The sequence below is a fragment of the Bos indicus x Bos taurus genome, chromosome 14 (assembly GCF_003369695.1).
Source record: "Bos indicus x Bos taurus breed Angus x Brahman F1 hybrid chromosome 14, Bos_hybrid_MaternalHap_v2.0, whole genome shotgun sequence".
NCBI classification, from domain to species: Eukaryota; Metazoa; Chordata; class Mammalia; order Artiodactyla; family Bovidae; genus Bos; species Bos indicus x Bos taurus.
The window spans coordinates 44,671,966-44,686,809 of record NC_040089.1 but is presented as its reverse complement, the minus strand read 5'-3'; positions in this window follow the sequence as shown (position 1 = coordinate 44,686,809).

The window sequence follows — 14,844 nt, the reverse complement described above, 5'->3', positions numbered from 1 at the left end:
TAATTTCCTTTATTTTAGGAGATCTCCACTCAGATATCCCATTTTTATTTAAAACCAAGCCTCAAAATTGAGCTATAAATCCTCCTTTCAGTCACCAAAGAGCCAAGATACGTTCTGTCTCACAGCTTTTGCTTGTTGTTCCCTGCCTGCAACCTCCTCGCTGCTTTTCTTCCCACAGAAAATGCTCTGCTCTGAGGATGGTTGTCTTTGATTTTCATCAAATTCAATGCTATTTCTCAGAAAGAGCTTCCCTAATCACCATGATCAAAAAGTCTGTCATTATTTTCTGTCAGAACAACCTGGATTTTTTTCTTTTTCCATATTAGTTTCAGATGCACGACATAATGAATCGATATATGTATATATTGTGAAATGATCCCAGTAAGTCTAGTTAACAATCATTACAGTCTGGTTACAAATTTTTTGTAACAAAAGGTGCAAACTTCCAGTTATAAAATAAATAAATCCTGGGGATGTAATGTACAACATGATAATTATAGTTAATAATATTGTATTGGATATTTGAAAGTCTCTTAAAAGAATAGGTCTTAAAAGTTCTCATCACAAGAAAAAAATTGATTTCTTTTATTTTTGTTTTGTTTATCAATTGTTTATTTATTTGTTTGTTTATCTATGTCCCTTCCTGGGCTTCAAGTTTTACCAGGGCAGAAACTGTGAATATTTCATTTTATAATGCATGCTTAAAATATAGCACAATGCCTCGAACAGAGTGGGTACTAGGCCAATTGTTGAATGTATGAATAATCTTAAGTCTGTCCACTTTTGAATTAGAAGGCAAATCTTACTTCCAAATTTACTAATACTTGAACCCCTTACCTCTTTTAATGTCTACATAGACTATTTCTTTGCAAAAGTGAAAAGTGAAGTCACTCAGTCGTGTTCGACTCTTTGCAACCCCATGGACTGTAGCCTACCAGGCTCCTCAGTCCATGGAATTTTCCAGGCAAGAGTACTGGAGTGGGTTGCCATTTAAAGGACAAGTTAAAATTCTACTTTGTCCATGGAACTTCACTAAATTACTCTAGCTGCTGTCACCTTTCCCTCTGCCAGACTCATTGGTTTAATTTATAAAGTGGTGCTCAGGTCTGTAAGGGATAGAAAGATACATCGGATATGGTTCCTGATCTCAAAGAGATTTAAATATTTATCACACACTTTTCGACTTCAGTGTAATGCATATGTGTCGAATGAATAAATAGATGAGCTTAATTATAGCTTTGTTGACCTCTTAAATCATTTTTCATGATACTGAACACAAAGACAGCTTCTTCCCGTAATTTTTGTAGGAAGGCTCAAGAAAGATCATACTTACAGAAGAATTGAGAAAGTGGCCCATTTGCAATGAAGAATCAGTGCTGGGAAATAAAGTAGCTTTCTAGCATCTCCTAAGTCCTATTTATACCTTTTTAATTCATTATATTTAAATGAACTTCCCGAATACCACACCCTCATGTGCCAAGTGCCAAGTCACTTCAGTTGTGTCCAACTCTTTGCGATCCCATGGACTCTAGCCCACCAGGCTCCTCTGTCCATGGGATTCTCCAGGCAAGAATACTGGAGTGGGTTGCCATGCCCTCCTCCAGGGGATCTACCCAACCCAGCCACACCCTCATATTTAAATATAAACTTGAAAACATTTTCCAAGCCAAAGGTAAAGGTTTTTAATTATTAATAGTTTTCCTATGAAATGACTTCCTCTCATTAGTGTCTTAACCTTTTATCTCCCCCTGGTTTCTCAGGTCATATATGGTAGCACTGTATTTGTGCCCCACCAATTTGGAACCAAATTTGAAATCAAATCCAGATTTTTTTCCCCTTTCTTCATCCATTACATCCAATCCTTGAAGAAAGTTTTCTGTCTGTAGCATTAAAAAAACTAGCTAAAATGTGCATGTGTGCACATTCAGTCATGTCCAACTCTTTGTGACCCCATAGACTGTAGCCCGCCAGGCTCCTCTGTCCTTGGAATTTTCCAAGCAAGAATATTGGAATGGTTTGCCATTTCCTCCTCCAGGGGATCTTCTCGACCCAAAGATCAAACCCTTTTCTCTTAAGTCTCCTGCACTGGCAGATGGCTTCTTTACCACCAGCGCCTCCTGGGAGGCTCTAAAATGTGGGAAATGCAGTCCGTCTATTGGCTACTTTGTCTATGTGAGGCTCCACCCAGGGGTAAAAGACTTTCCTCTGCATTTGATTAATGGAGTGGTTGTTTCGGTAGCGTCTTGGCGGGATTGTTGGGCTACCAATTTTCTTTAACGTTTCTCAGGTGTTTTTCTTTCCAGTGTCATTTTTTTTAATCGCTTTCAACTGCAGGCTGCTTAAGTGACCTCTCCTCCTAGTTTCTCCTTTCTGCCCCACACATCTCAGCCACAGGGATCAAATTCCAGTATCCTATCTGCCTGTAATTTCCAGATTACTCCTCCTCACTAGCTCATCAATTCAAACTTCCAAAGAACAGACCTTGGGAAGCTCATCGTTAGTCCTCACCTCCTATAATGTCCTAGTGATATTTTCTACTTAACTAAAACCAACCCATTTGTTACCCTCTGCTGTCCACTCAGTGTTCATCACCTCCTTAAATGCTTCTTCAAGGCCTGTCAGTTCCCCCCACCAGTACAGCCTTAGTCAAAGCTGCCCTCACATCTCTCCTCCACTTGGACAAGGCCTCCCTGACCCTCTTCCACCACCACCTTCTGCAGAATAAACGTGAACAACTCTGCAAACTTACTTTCTGAGACATAAATCAGGTTATGTCATTCCCCTGCTGTAAGTGTGCTGGCATCTTCTGCTTGTATCCAGGATAAAAGTTGGACTTCCCAGTCCTTTACCCCTTACTTCTGGACACACTGGCCTGTTTGGCTCTCCATAATTCCCTTCTTAGGACCTGAACTTGCTCTTTCTTCCCCTTGATGATGTTCTCTTTCATTGTATCAGCATGCAGCTTCCTGGGCCTCACAATCTCATATCAATTCCAGTGTCACCATCTCAGAGAGGCTTTTCTGTCCTCTTAGTTAAGCGACATCCCTCTTCTCCCTCTATGACGTCTCCTCTTCTGTTGTATCATTAGCACCCATCTGTGTGTGAAATCATCACACTTCTTTGTGTATTGTCTACCTCTCCCCTCTTAGAAGGCAAGCTGCCTATGGTCAGGTTGACCGTGAGTAGTATTCACCATTGTTTGTCTAGCATCTAATACAGAATCTGGCACATAGCTGGCATGCCTTTCATTCACTCAACAAAGGCTTATTTGGCAATGTCTATATGACAACCACAGTCCCAGACACTAGGATATAGCTGTAAATAAAATTGAAAAGTGCCTATTCTCAGAGGGTCTATGTAACATTTTGATGTGGCTAGTGCTCACTGTCAAAAAAAAAAAAAACTTAATAAACAACATGTACTATATCACGTGATGGGAAGTACTCTAAAGAAAATGAGTAGCAAAGGGAAGTAGGGGGTATCTTAGGGAACATCCCCCACTCCAAAATAAATATGGTGAATTACTCCTGCCTTTATTTCCATAGCACCTTAGATACAGTTTTTCCCCCACATTTATCACATTCATCCTAGTTACATGTTTACAAGACTTTCTTCAGGTAAACTCATCTGACCATGTGTTCTAAAGTTAGTGATGATGTTACACCTATAATTCTTTATGCCTGGCATATAGGAAGACTCAATTCAGACTTCAGTGCAGTTGCTCAGTCATATCCAACTCTTTGTGACCCCATGAACTGCAGCACGCCAGGCTTCCCTGTCCATCACCAATTCCTAGAACTTGCTCAAACTCATGTCCATCAAGTCAGTGATGCCATCCAACCATCTCATCCTCTCTCGTCCGCTTCTCCTCCTGCCTTCAATCTTTGCCAGCATCAGGGTTGGTGCTGACAAGAGCTGATGTGAAGAGCTGACTCTTCACATCAGGTGGCCAAAGTACTGGAGTTTCAGCTTCAGCATCAGTCCTTCCAGTGAATATTCAGGACTGATTTCCTTTAGGATGGACTGGTTGGATCTCCTTGCAGTCCAAGGGACTCTCAAGAGTCTTCTCCAACACTACAGTTCAAAAGCATCAATTATTCGGCACTCAGCTTTCTTTATGGTCCAACTCTCACAGCCATACATGACACTGAAAAAACCATAGCTTTGATTATACAGATCTTTGTTGGCAAAGTAATGTCTCTGCTTTTAATATACTATCTAGGTTGGTCATAGATTTTCTTCCAAGGAGCAAGTGTCTTTTAATTTCATGGCTGCAGCCACTATATGCAGTGATTTTGGAGCCCCCAAAAATAAAGACTCTCACTGTGTCCATTGTTTCTCCATCTATTTGCCATGAAGTAATGAGACTGGATGCCATGATCTTATTTTTTTGAATGCTGAGTTTTAAGGAAGACTCATAAATGCAATGGAGAAGGCAATGGCACCCCACTCCAGTACTCTTGCCTAGAAAATCCCATGGACGGAGGAGCTTGGTAAGCTGCAGTCCATGGGGTTGCTAAGAGTTGGACATGACTGAGCGACTTCACTTTCACTTTTCACTTTGATTCATTGGAGAAGGAAATGGCAACCCACTCCAGTGTTCTTGCCTGGAGAATCCCAGGGACGGGGGAGCCTGGTGGGCTGCCGTCTATGGGGTCTCACAGAGTCAGACACGACTGGAGCGACTTAGCAGCAGCAGCATAAATGCAATTATATAAAAGAATTAAAGAATTACTGTTTATGTTTTCTTCTCTTACCCTCTAGAATATCTTCCCTGTACAACTTCATGAAACAGCATCCCTAGGAGACCTGGAGAAAATATTTATGATATTCAAGCACACCATCAGTGCCACATGTACGGTCTCTGTGTTTCATTTACTGTCTCTGTGCTACATTTGTTGTCTCTGTGGATCAGTGAATGGAAGGAAAACCTTGTAACTGCTGTGTATTTTCTTTCAGCTTTTTCCCATTTTCTTTTTTGTAATTAGTTTATTTTAATTGGAAGATAATTACTTTACAATATCGTGATGGTTTTTGCCATACATCAACCAACATGAATCAGCCACAGGTATACATCTGTCCCTTCATCCTGAACCCCCCTCCCACCTCCCTCCCCACCCTATTGTTAAAGCATCCTCTTATCATGAATGGACAAAGGTCCGTCCTCCTTTCCTTCAGGCCATGGTGCTAGGGCTCATGCTCATTTACCCTTTATATGGCACAGACTGAATGTGTGCCCATATGGATTTCCCTGGTGGTCCAGGGGCTAAGAATCAGCCTGCCAATGAAGGGATACAGGTTCGATCCCTGGTCTGGGAAGATCCCACATGCCACAGGATATCTTCTAAGCCATGCGCTGCAACTACTGAGCCTGTGCCACAACCACTGAAGGCCCTGTGCTCTGCAACAAGAGAAGCCACCGCAAGGAGAAGCCTGCGCGCTGCAGCTAGAGAGTGGCCCCTGCTCGACCTAACTAGGGGAAGTCTACAAGCACCAGTGAAGACTCAGCACAGCCAAAAATGAAGAAATAAAATGTAAAAATAAATAAATAAATGTGCGCCCATAAAGGAGATACATAATACATATCATGAGCTCATTTGGCTTCCTTTGTGGCAGAGAAAATCATCACAGAGCAGAAACTGTGTATTTTGTACTTCTAATCTAGGTCCTTGGCACGCAGCCACGCATCAGGGATAAGTCCAATTTTCCTGCAGAAATGTTGTGATGGATCTGAGGTCCTTCTTCAATGACATTACACTGCTTTCCTAGACAAGCAAAAGCAAACGTCTTTCTTTTTCTGTGCTTCCAGTGTATTTCAATATTAGAAGCAATCAAAGGCCTCGAGCCCTTTTTTATTTTTTGAAAATTGGTTCCCAGGTTGCATCTTTGATATGGCCAAGGAAACTATAGATAAAAATAATGAAATCTGACTCTATATCCAATGAGGGATAATAAAAGGCAAATTGAGTTTTCTCTAAGAATCTGAGTGGTTGGAAAGCACATCAGGAAAGCAAATGCTTCATTACCAGCCAAGCAGTTCATTTCATTATAAAGACTCCTCATATACCCTTATGAACAAGAGAAAAAACAGCCTATTTCTCTAGTAAAAGGATATAGTAGTCACTATATGCTGTGGGATAGAGAAGAGGAAGAGATAATTTTGATGCATATTATACCGGATTTCAAAATACATGTGGTTTCCTGCTAGAAACTTAATTTCTGGCCCTGTCTCCAAGCAGTTTAGGCTGAGTTGTTACGGATTTCCTGTGTCCCTCTCTGATAATATATTTATAAAAATAGAAAACGAGAAGAAAACACTTCTCAGCCAAAATATATCATATCGTGTTTCAAGTGTCAGGTAAGAGATTAAAAGACTACACTGTTAGTTAAATCTCTTCTACACATTCAGCTTTTATGCCCTTCAGACTATCTTCCTAACAGTGATTGGTGTGAAATACCAGAGACCCTTGGATGGAGCACCTATTTGGCAAGTGTGATCCAAGCATCTGGAGAAGATCTGTGTTTTACAAAATAGCCAGGGAAAAAACAATGCAAGTATGCGTGCAATCTATATGGAAAATAATATGGAATCATTTTTGCTTCAGGCCCTATAAATGAGTGACCATTTCATGAGGCCTGGAAATGTGGGTCTTTCATGCCAGTCTGCCACTGGTATGGGAACCACTAATAAATCCAACTAATCATCTTTTAGCTGGCTCATAGATGGGATCCTTAGGAATACTTAGCAAATAAAGCTTCCTTTATTCATCCATCTTTGACTAGCCATTCTACACAGTTCACATCTTGTTTGCTAGGCCTGTGAAAAGAAGTTCTGAATGATTAACACTATTGTCGAGGATTTTCCATATATTTAGAGTTTTAATTATTACAGGTATTTGGTGAAAGAACTTCTCAGATGCAGTCAATTATTCTGCAACTCTGTAGGTTAGAGAGGGATGCACACATGTTAAATGAAATTGCATCAACTCAGATTGGGATGTTTTGACAGCAAGAGACAGCAAAAGGTTATGCTGGTATTACAAAGCAGTGAAGCATAACAAGTGATTTACGATGGCAGCAGAGGCACAAACTGAATCACAATGAATACAGCAAGCTGGCTGTTAAAAATATAGAGTAGTTAATAAAACTGCATTTCATTAGATGAAAATTTGGGGGGTCCTCTCTGTTCTAATAAAGTCAAGTGGATTTTTGAATTTTTATTTATAATACCCACTCTTAGATGGATCCTCTAGCTATATGTACAGTAGTCCAGCAGAATTCAAGTATGTCAAATTGTCAAGAGAATCCAAGTTCATTTTTATCAGGAAAATCCTGATTTAACAGATATGCTTCATGTAACGCCATGAAGGACAACATTTTCTGAGTCTAAAGAACAAAATTCCAGAGACTTTCATTTCTTTATAAAACTCTTCTATTCTCAATCCTTAACTAAAAGACAGTTCAGTCAATTCTCATTTTTGACTTTAGAACAATACATCTTTTCCGTAAGCCTAAAGATAATTGAATGGCATCCAGGAGAATGGCAAATATATGTGATTTTCGCTATTTAAAAAAATTTTATACGAGATACAGGAAAGGAGTATGTGGGTGGATATGAAATGGGTTAGATCAGATGGAGAGAATGTCATGGATGAAACAAAAAATAAATAAACAGAATCTGTGATCAGCCTGCGGGGTAATAATGCTTTCTATTTTTTTTTAACATTATGTTGAGGAAGCATGAACTAATTTATGGAGGACAAAGAGAGTGATGGATCCTATTTTGGAAAATGTGTTTATTTTTTAGTATGTGTTTTAAATTTTTTAGTGCAGCAGTTTCACTATTAACACACAAAAGTAAAATCTCCCAGTTGTTGCAGCCCAACATTGCAACGTTAGGAATTAATAGGAATCGCTATTCTTCATCTTTTTTGTACATTCTTTTAAAAATATTTATTTATTTACGTGGCTGCGTTGGGTCTTAGTTGTAGCATGAGGGAACACCGTTGCATCATTCGGGATCTTTCATTGTGGTGCACGGACTCTCTAGTTCAGTGCCAACTTAGTTGCTCTAAGGATGTGGAATCTTAGTTCCCAGACCAGGGGTAGAACTCATGTCCCCTGCATCGCAAAGCAAATTTTAAACCACTGGCCCACTAGGGAAGCACTGAAACCACTGTTCTTGGTGCTACATGTAGACATTCCATGCTAAGTGTCAAGAGGGGACGCTTAGGAAGAAGCACTTTTTATTGTTTTTATTGAGGTATAGTGAATTCACAACATTATGTTAGTTTCAGGTGCACAGCATAATGATCTGGTATTTTGTAGATTACATCCCATTATAGATTATTACAAGATATTGGGTGTAATTCCCTATGCTCTGCAGTAAATCTGGTTGCTTATCTATTTTATGTATAGAGGTTTATATCTGTTAATCCCATACCTCTATTTGTCCCTTCCCCTCCCCTCTCCCCTTTGGTAAGCATACATTTGTTTTCTACGTCTGTGAGTCTGTTGATGTTCTGTGTATACATTTTGTATTATTTTTTTAGATTCCACATATGAGTAATATCATATAGGATGTCTTTGTCTGATTTATTTTACTAAACATAATATTCTCTAAGTCCATACGTGTTGCTATAAATGACAATATTTCATTCTTTTTATGGCTGGGTAGTATTTCTCTCTGTGTGTGTACGTGTGTATAACATCTTCTTAAGCCAGTCTCTGTTGATAAGCTGCTTACATGTCTTGGCTATTGTAAATAGTGTTGCTATAAAGATTGGGATATGTGTTTCTTTTTTAATTAGTGTCTTTGTTTTTTTCTGGATATACATCCAGGTGTGGAATTGCTGAATCATACAGTAGTTCTATTTTTAGTTTTCTGAGAAATCTCCATACCACTGTCCATGGGGGCTGCACCAATTTACATTCCCACCAACAGTGTACCAGGGCTCCCTTTCTCCACATCCTCTCCAACATTTGTTATTTTTAAACTTTTTGATGATAGCCATTCTGACTGATGTGTGGTGCTATCCCACTGAGGTTTTGATTTGCATTTCCCTATTCAAGTCAAATAAGTGCTTTTTTAAAGTGGCAGAAATTTTCATTCTTTTTTTCCCTAAACAAGCAATATGTTATACGATTGTTCACGCGATAATTCTCTCAGAAGCACATGAATTTCATTAATTTTGTTGGAGTTAGTAACCAGGTGATATACAGAAAAACATGATTACCTCTCAATTGCAGCAAAAAAATAATCTCCAGGTATAATGAAATAGTCCATCTTATTGCAATAAAAAGCAAGAAAACCAGGGCACTGAGACTTGATGCTTTCTGTAGTTTATGTCCCTGAAGATCTCTGGAGGTAATAATCATTCCATCTTCCATTGCCATAGTGCCTGATCGTTTGCAAAGTACTTCATATATATTATTTCATTCAAGGAAAAAAATGCATATTCTATAAGATCCATTCCTGAAAGAAAATAAAATATCAAATAAATGAAAACCACTCTTAGACTGAATAATTCAGGGAGCTGCTCTGTCAACACAGTGAATCACTTCATGAGAAATAGGGGAGCCAAAACAATAAAACAAAATCATCATTATGAGTATAACTGCGAAATATATGGGCCTTGTTAAATGTTTTTTATTTTGTTCATGATTCGGGGACTGTAATTTTTTCCAGATTTGTTGAAATTAGGAAAAAGATGATAGACATCCTAAATCTTAGATGCATTGCGGAATTGTAATGCTTTGCCACCTGAGGCAAAATGTGTATGTATTGTTTGGTGGTAATGACCTTCCTTCCTTTCCCTCTGATTCCATCCAGAGCCCACTCTGATGTGATACATGCTCCATACTTAGTTCTGTGTACTTTCCGCTCCATCCAGGCCAGAATGTTCCCTATGACAAAAATGTACACATTCCTGCCCCATACCATTCTAAAATCATATCTAAAATAATCTTTCTTCCTCCAAGAATGTTCCCATGCTACTCTGAGCTACACTCTCCTTTTTTTGTCTTCCAGTAGTTCATATTTTTCATTCATTCATTCAACCACTATTTAAAGAGAATCCACCACACACAAGGCATAAACTAGGAAATGGAATAATGAATGAAAATGAAAAAGACAAACAAGATCTCTAATACTGGGGAGCTGACATTCTCTGCGAGAACAGACAACAAACATATGTACAGTAAAAGATTATTTTAGATGCTCTCAAGTGTTATGAAGATCCACAAAGGGGTGATACGAGACAGTGGCTGAAGGAGATGGCTCAAACCATAAAGACTCTGCCTGCAATGTAGGAGACCTGGGTTCCATCCCTGGGTCGGAAAGACCCCTTGGAGAAGGAAATGGCAACCCACTTCAGAATTCTTTCCTGGAGAATCCCATGGATGGAGAAGCCTGACAGGTTACAGTCCATGGGGGTCACAAAAAGTTGGACGCGACTGAGCGACTAACACACACACACACTGAATGGAATGAAAGGAGTCAGCCCTTCAAAGTTAGGGTGCAAAGTTTTCCAGGCAGAATGGATCTGCAGAGGCCCCAAGGAGGGACAAACATGGAAGTTTCCAGAAGGAAAAAAGACAGGAGGTGTGGTCAGAGAGTAGCAAATGATAGGAAGCTTGGCAGAGATGGAGCTGAGAGGTAAGCTAGTGCTGGATCACGTAGGAACTTAGTGTTTAAACCGAGTGCATCCAGAAGCCATGAATAGGGCTTTAGGCAGGAGATGACAAGACAGTATTTGTGTTTTTTGAAAGCTCTCCATGGCTACTGTGCAGACAGTGGACCGCAAGGGAACAAAATGAGAGTGAGGATTACTAGCAAGGAGATTGTTGCAGGCCCAAGGGGTACAAGTGAGGGAAAGACTAAGGTTGTATGTGAAGATGGAGAAAAGTTGACAGACTTGAAATCTATTTTGTAGCTTAATCCATCAGGATTTATGAGAAAATTAAATGCAGAAGGAAAAAGAAACTCAAATTCATACTCTACCCCATCTTAATTAAGCTATTTAATGTGTTTGTACATGTGTTCCAAACAAGATTATGATTACTTTGTAGCCAGAAATTACTTCCATCCTTCTTTTTTGTCTCAATCACAGAAATGAGGATGGCTCTTTGCAAAAATGAGCACACAGGAAAGGCTTAACTTGGATCCAGTGAATATTTTTACCTCTTCTGTGGGGCCAAAAATAATCCAATCCAACTGACCATTGCAAAGCAAATTGTCTGCCTCCATTTTTTTTTTTTCTGCATGCTGCCATCCATACCTTCACCTCCTGCTACATTTTTGGTATCTGTAATTCTCTCTGTGATTTCTTGGCACCCACTGTCTACTGATGAGATCTCTGCCTTGGTCAGAGTGCCCACTTCCTTGCTTACTGCACACAACTCTGATGTGGCTCATTGCAGCCAGTAACTCTGCACTCACTCTCTGCCATGCCCTTGGCAGGTGATGGGAACCCAAAGATAACCAAGAAGAGGCATCAGAAAACTTGCCATCTAGTCTTCACTAAGAACTAAATGGGAGAATTCTGGACTACATGGGTACGCATAAGAAAAAAAGGGAAGAATTATACAAGAAAATGCAAACATGAGTCTCTCTAAGGGCCGCATGACATCATCAAGTGACTCAGTGGTAAAGAATCCACCTACCAATGCAGGAGACACAGGATCGACTCCTGGGTCAGGAAGATTCCCTGGAGAAGGAAATGGCAACCCACTCCCACATTCTTGTCTGGGAAATCCCACAGACAGAGTAGCCTGGTGGGCTATAGTCCACGGGGTCACAAAGAGTCAGACACTGAGCAAGCAAGCAAGCAAGGGCTGCTTAAAAATGAAGCTCCAAGTGCTTCCCCATCCCTTAGCTCTTTTGTAAACACACCATGACTTTAGTTCCAGAAAACGGAATCTTGAATCTCTCCACAAGAGGCAAAGAGGATGAGGTGAACATGTGTGCAGAATTGTCTTTGAGGTTGCTGGGATAACTCCATCTTTCATTCCCCCATCCTCTCTTCTCAAAAACAAATGTCCTTTCTTGTATTGGAGTTAGTTTCTTTTCAATAAATATTTATCAGATTACAAATAACATACACAAGACCCCAGAAGGGTCCTAGAAACGTAGTCCTTGTCCACTAAATCTTTGAAGAAAATGTGTTAAACAAAGTATAAAAGAAATGTATGGCAAATAAACCACTGCATAGGATGTTTGGCACAAGGGAAAGGTGCGAAAAGACCACAGACTGCTCAATACAGACAGGGCGGAAGGGGAAGGTATAAAGGAAGTAAAAGAGAAGGGAATGCTTGATGACAAAGAGCATGTTTGCTTGATCATCTACATCCTGAATGGATGATTCACAAAAGATGCTTCAGAGGAGAAGCAGTTGGTGTGGATGTAGAAAGGTGAGTACTATTGTGAGCAGTTAAGAAGAAGAGTATGCATGTAGAAGACCAGCTGGAGCAAGTCTCAGAGATACCACACTGCTTTGGAGCACTGAGGAATGGTGTGGAGTTGTCTGACTGGAGAACAGGAACCAGGGTGAGTATGCTAAAAGCAGACAAGGTAAATGAATCCCATATCAAGGTCGCACGTTGGACATTATTGTGTAGCCAACAGGGAGTTCTCACAGACTTTCAGATTGGGACGCACCATGAGCTGGTCCAGAATAAGGATGATAATTCTGGTGGAGCCATAGGAATGCCTCTCTCAGGTCTCCACTTAAGAAAATCTCCTAGGCATAGAAGATAATTTTATGGTTGCCAAAGGGAAAATGGGGAGGGATAATTGAGAGTATGAGATTAAGAGGTGCACACTACCACGTGTAAAAAAATAACAAGGATTCACTGTATAGCACAGGGAACTATATTTAATATCCTGTAATAAACTATAGTGGAAAGAATTGAGAACAAGGACTATATCTAACTGAATCACTGCTGTACACCTGAAACTAACAAAATACTATAAATCAACTACGAAAAGTAAGTGAAAGTGTTCGTCTCTCAGTGGTGTCCAACTCTTTGAGACCGCATGGACTGTAGCTCGTCAGGCTCCTCTGTCCATGGGATTTTTCAGGCAAGAATACTGGAGTGGATTGCCAATTCCTTCTCCAAGAGATCTTCCTGACCCAAGGATAGAGCCCAGTCTGCCACATTGCAGGCAGATTCTTAATCATCTGAACTGTCCAGGAAGCCCCACAAGTATAGTTGATTAAAATCAACTGTACATCAACTTTAAAACAGTAAGAGAAAGAAAATCTCTTGGGGAGCAGAGATGATTGACGGTCTCCAGAAGTCACTCCTTTGAGTTCACCCCAGTGGTGAACACCCTAAAGCTGCCCATCCTGATCACAAGGAAGCTCTTCAATGGGAAACTTTGTCTCAGCTATTTCCCATCATTCTGACTGAGACTGTCTCCACCCTGGCTGTTCTCTATGGTTCTGGGTACCAATTCTTCCTCCTCCTTTTCCATCCACAGCTGTCAGGGCTGCATGGCAGTTAGAGGCTCCCCCCACCCCCATCTGTTCCCACTCCCTCTCCTTGTTTTCTCCATAGACAACACCCCAAATAAACCTCTTGCACCCTCGCCATTGGCTTTCCAGAAGACCAGGCTGACACAGCTGCTGACATATGAAGGATGAGCAGTACTGATCCACCCATTTTGGGGGTAGTAGCTAAAGGACCACAGATAGGTTGGTAGTGTCAGGGCAGAAGGGAGAAGTAGAAGGGACGTGAAAGAGAAGGGAATGCTTGATAACAAAGAAGAACGTGTGTGCTTGATCATCTCCAATGACCTTGTGGGAGGGAGATTGCTATTTTCAAATCACTCAGTCATCAATGTATTTTTCAACTATGGTGGGGATGGATAAATATTTGTGTTTTTGTCTCTGGTGAGTCATTGCCTGTTCCCTCCCCACCATTTATGTCCCTGACCCAGTAACTGTGCTTTTAGTGTGGGATTGACTTAGTAACTTGGATCAAATGTAAGTAAGAAAATGTTTGTTATTGCAAGCTTTAACATTTGTGCTCTTTTTATTAATATCGATAGCAACATGAACTAACAATTTAGGTAATCAAATTTTCCTAATTAAAGACTACTACTACCATTTATTCATATGCTATGGGGCATAACCTTGAAGAGGGTTTTTAAAGAATACAGTTAGACTTTCTACTTTCACAGAAGAAATCATAGCTTTACAAAAGTGTTTAGTTGAAAAAAGAAATAGCCTATTTAAGAAACTACCTTTATTTTCTTATTCCAAACTATTTTTAATGTTTAACAAGAGAAGACTAATTATAATACATTAAGCCAATGTAGTGATTTCCAAATATTTTCTTTAAGTTTTTATCAGATTACTTTTCAAATTTAATTATGTAGACTTCATTGTGGACTTTCTATTCTGATTTTCTATGTTTCCATTTGTTTCTCTACTAAATAGATACATATCAATATTCAGAGTGAAGAAATATGAACTTATTGAAAAACTAGATGGAGTAATTTATAGTTCTCAACTACTCTGATTTGATGAGAACAAAGATTACTTTACAATTAAGAAAAACTGTAGGTCCATTAAAACTATGGAATATTTGAGCTGACCATATGACCACCTAATTAAAGATGTTTTGAAATTCAAAACAACTTGACAGTAATTGTACAGTCACTCAGTCAGTTCAGTAGCACAGTCATGTCCAACTCTCTGCAACCCCATGGACTGCAGCACACCAGGCTTCCCTGTCCATCTCCAACACCCGGAGCTTGTTCAAACTCATGTCCATCGAGTCAGTGATGCCATCCAACCATCTCATCCTCTGTCATCCCCTTCTCCTCCCACCTTCAAT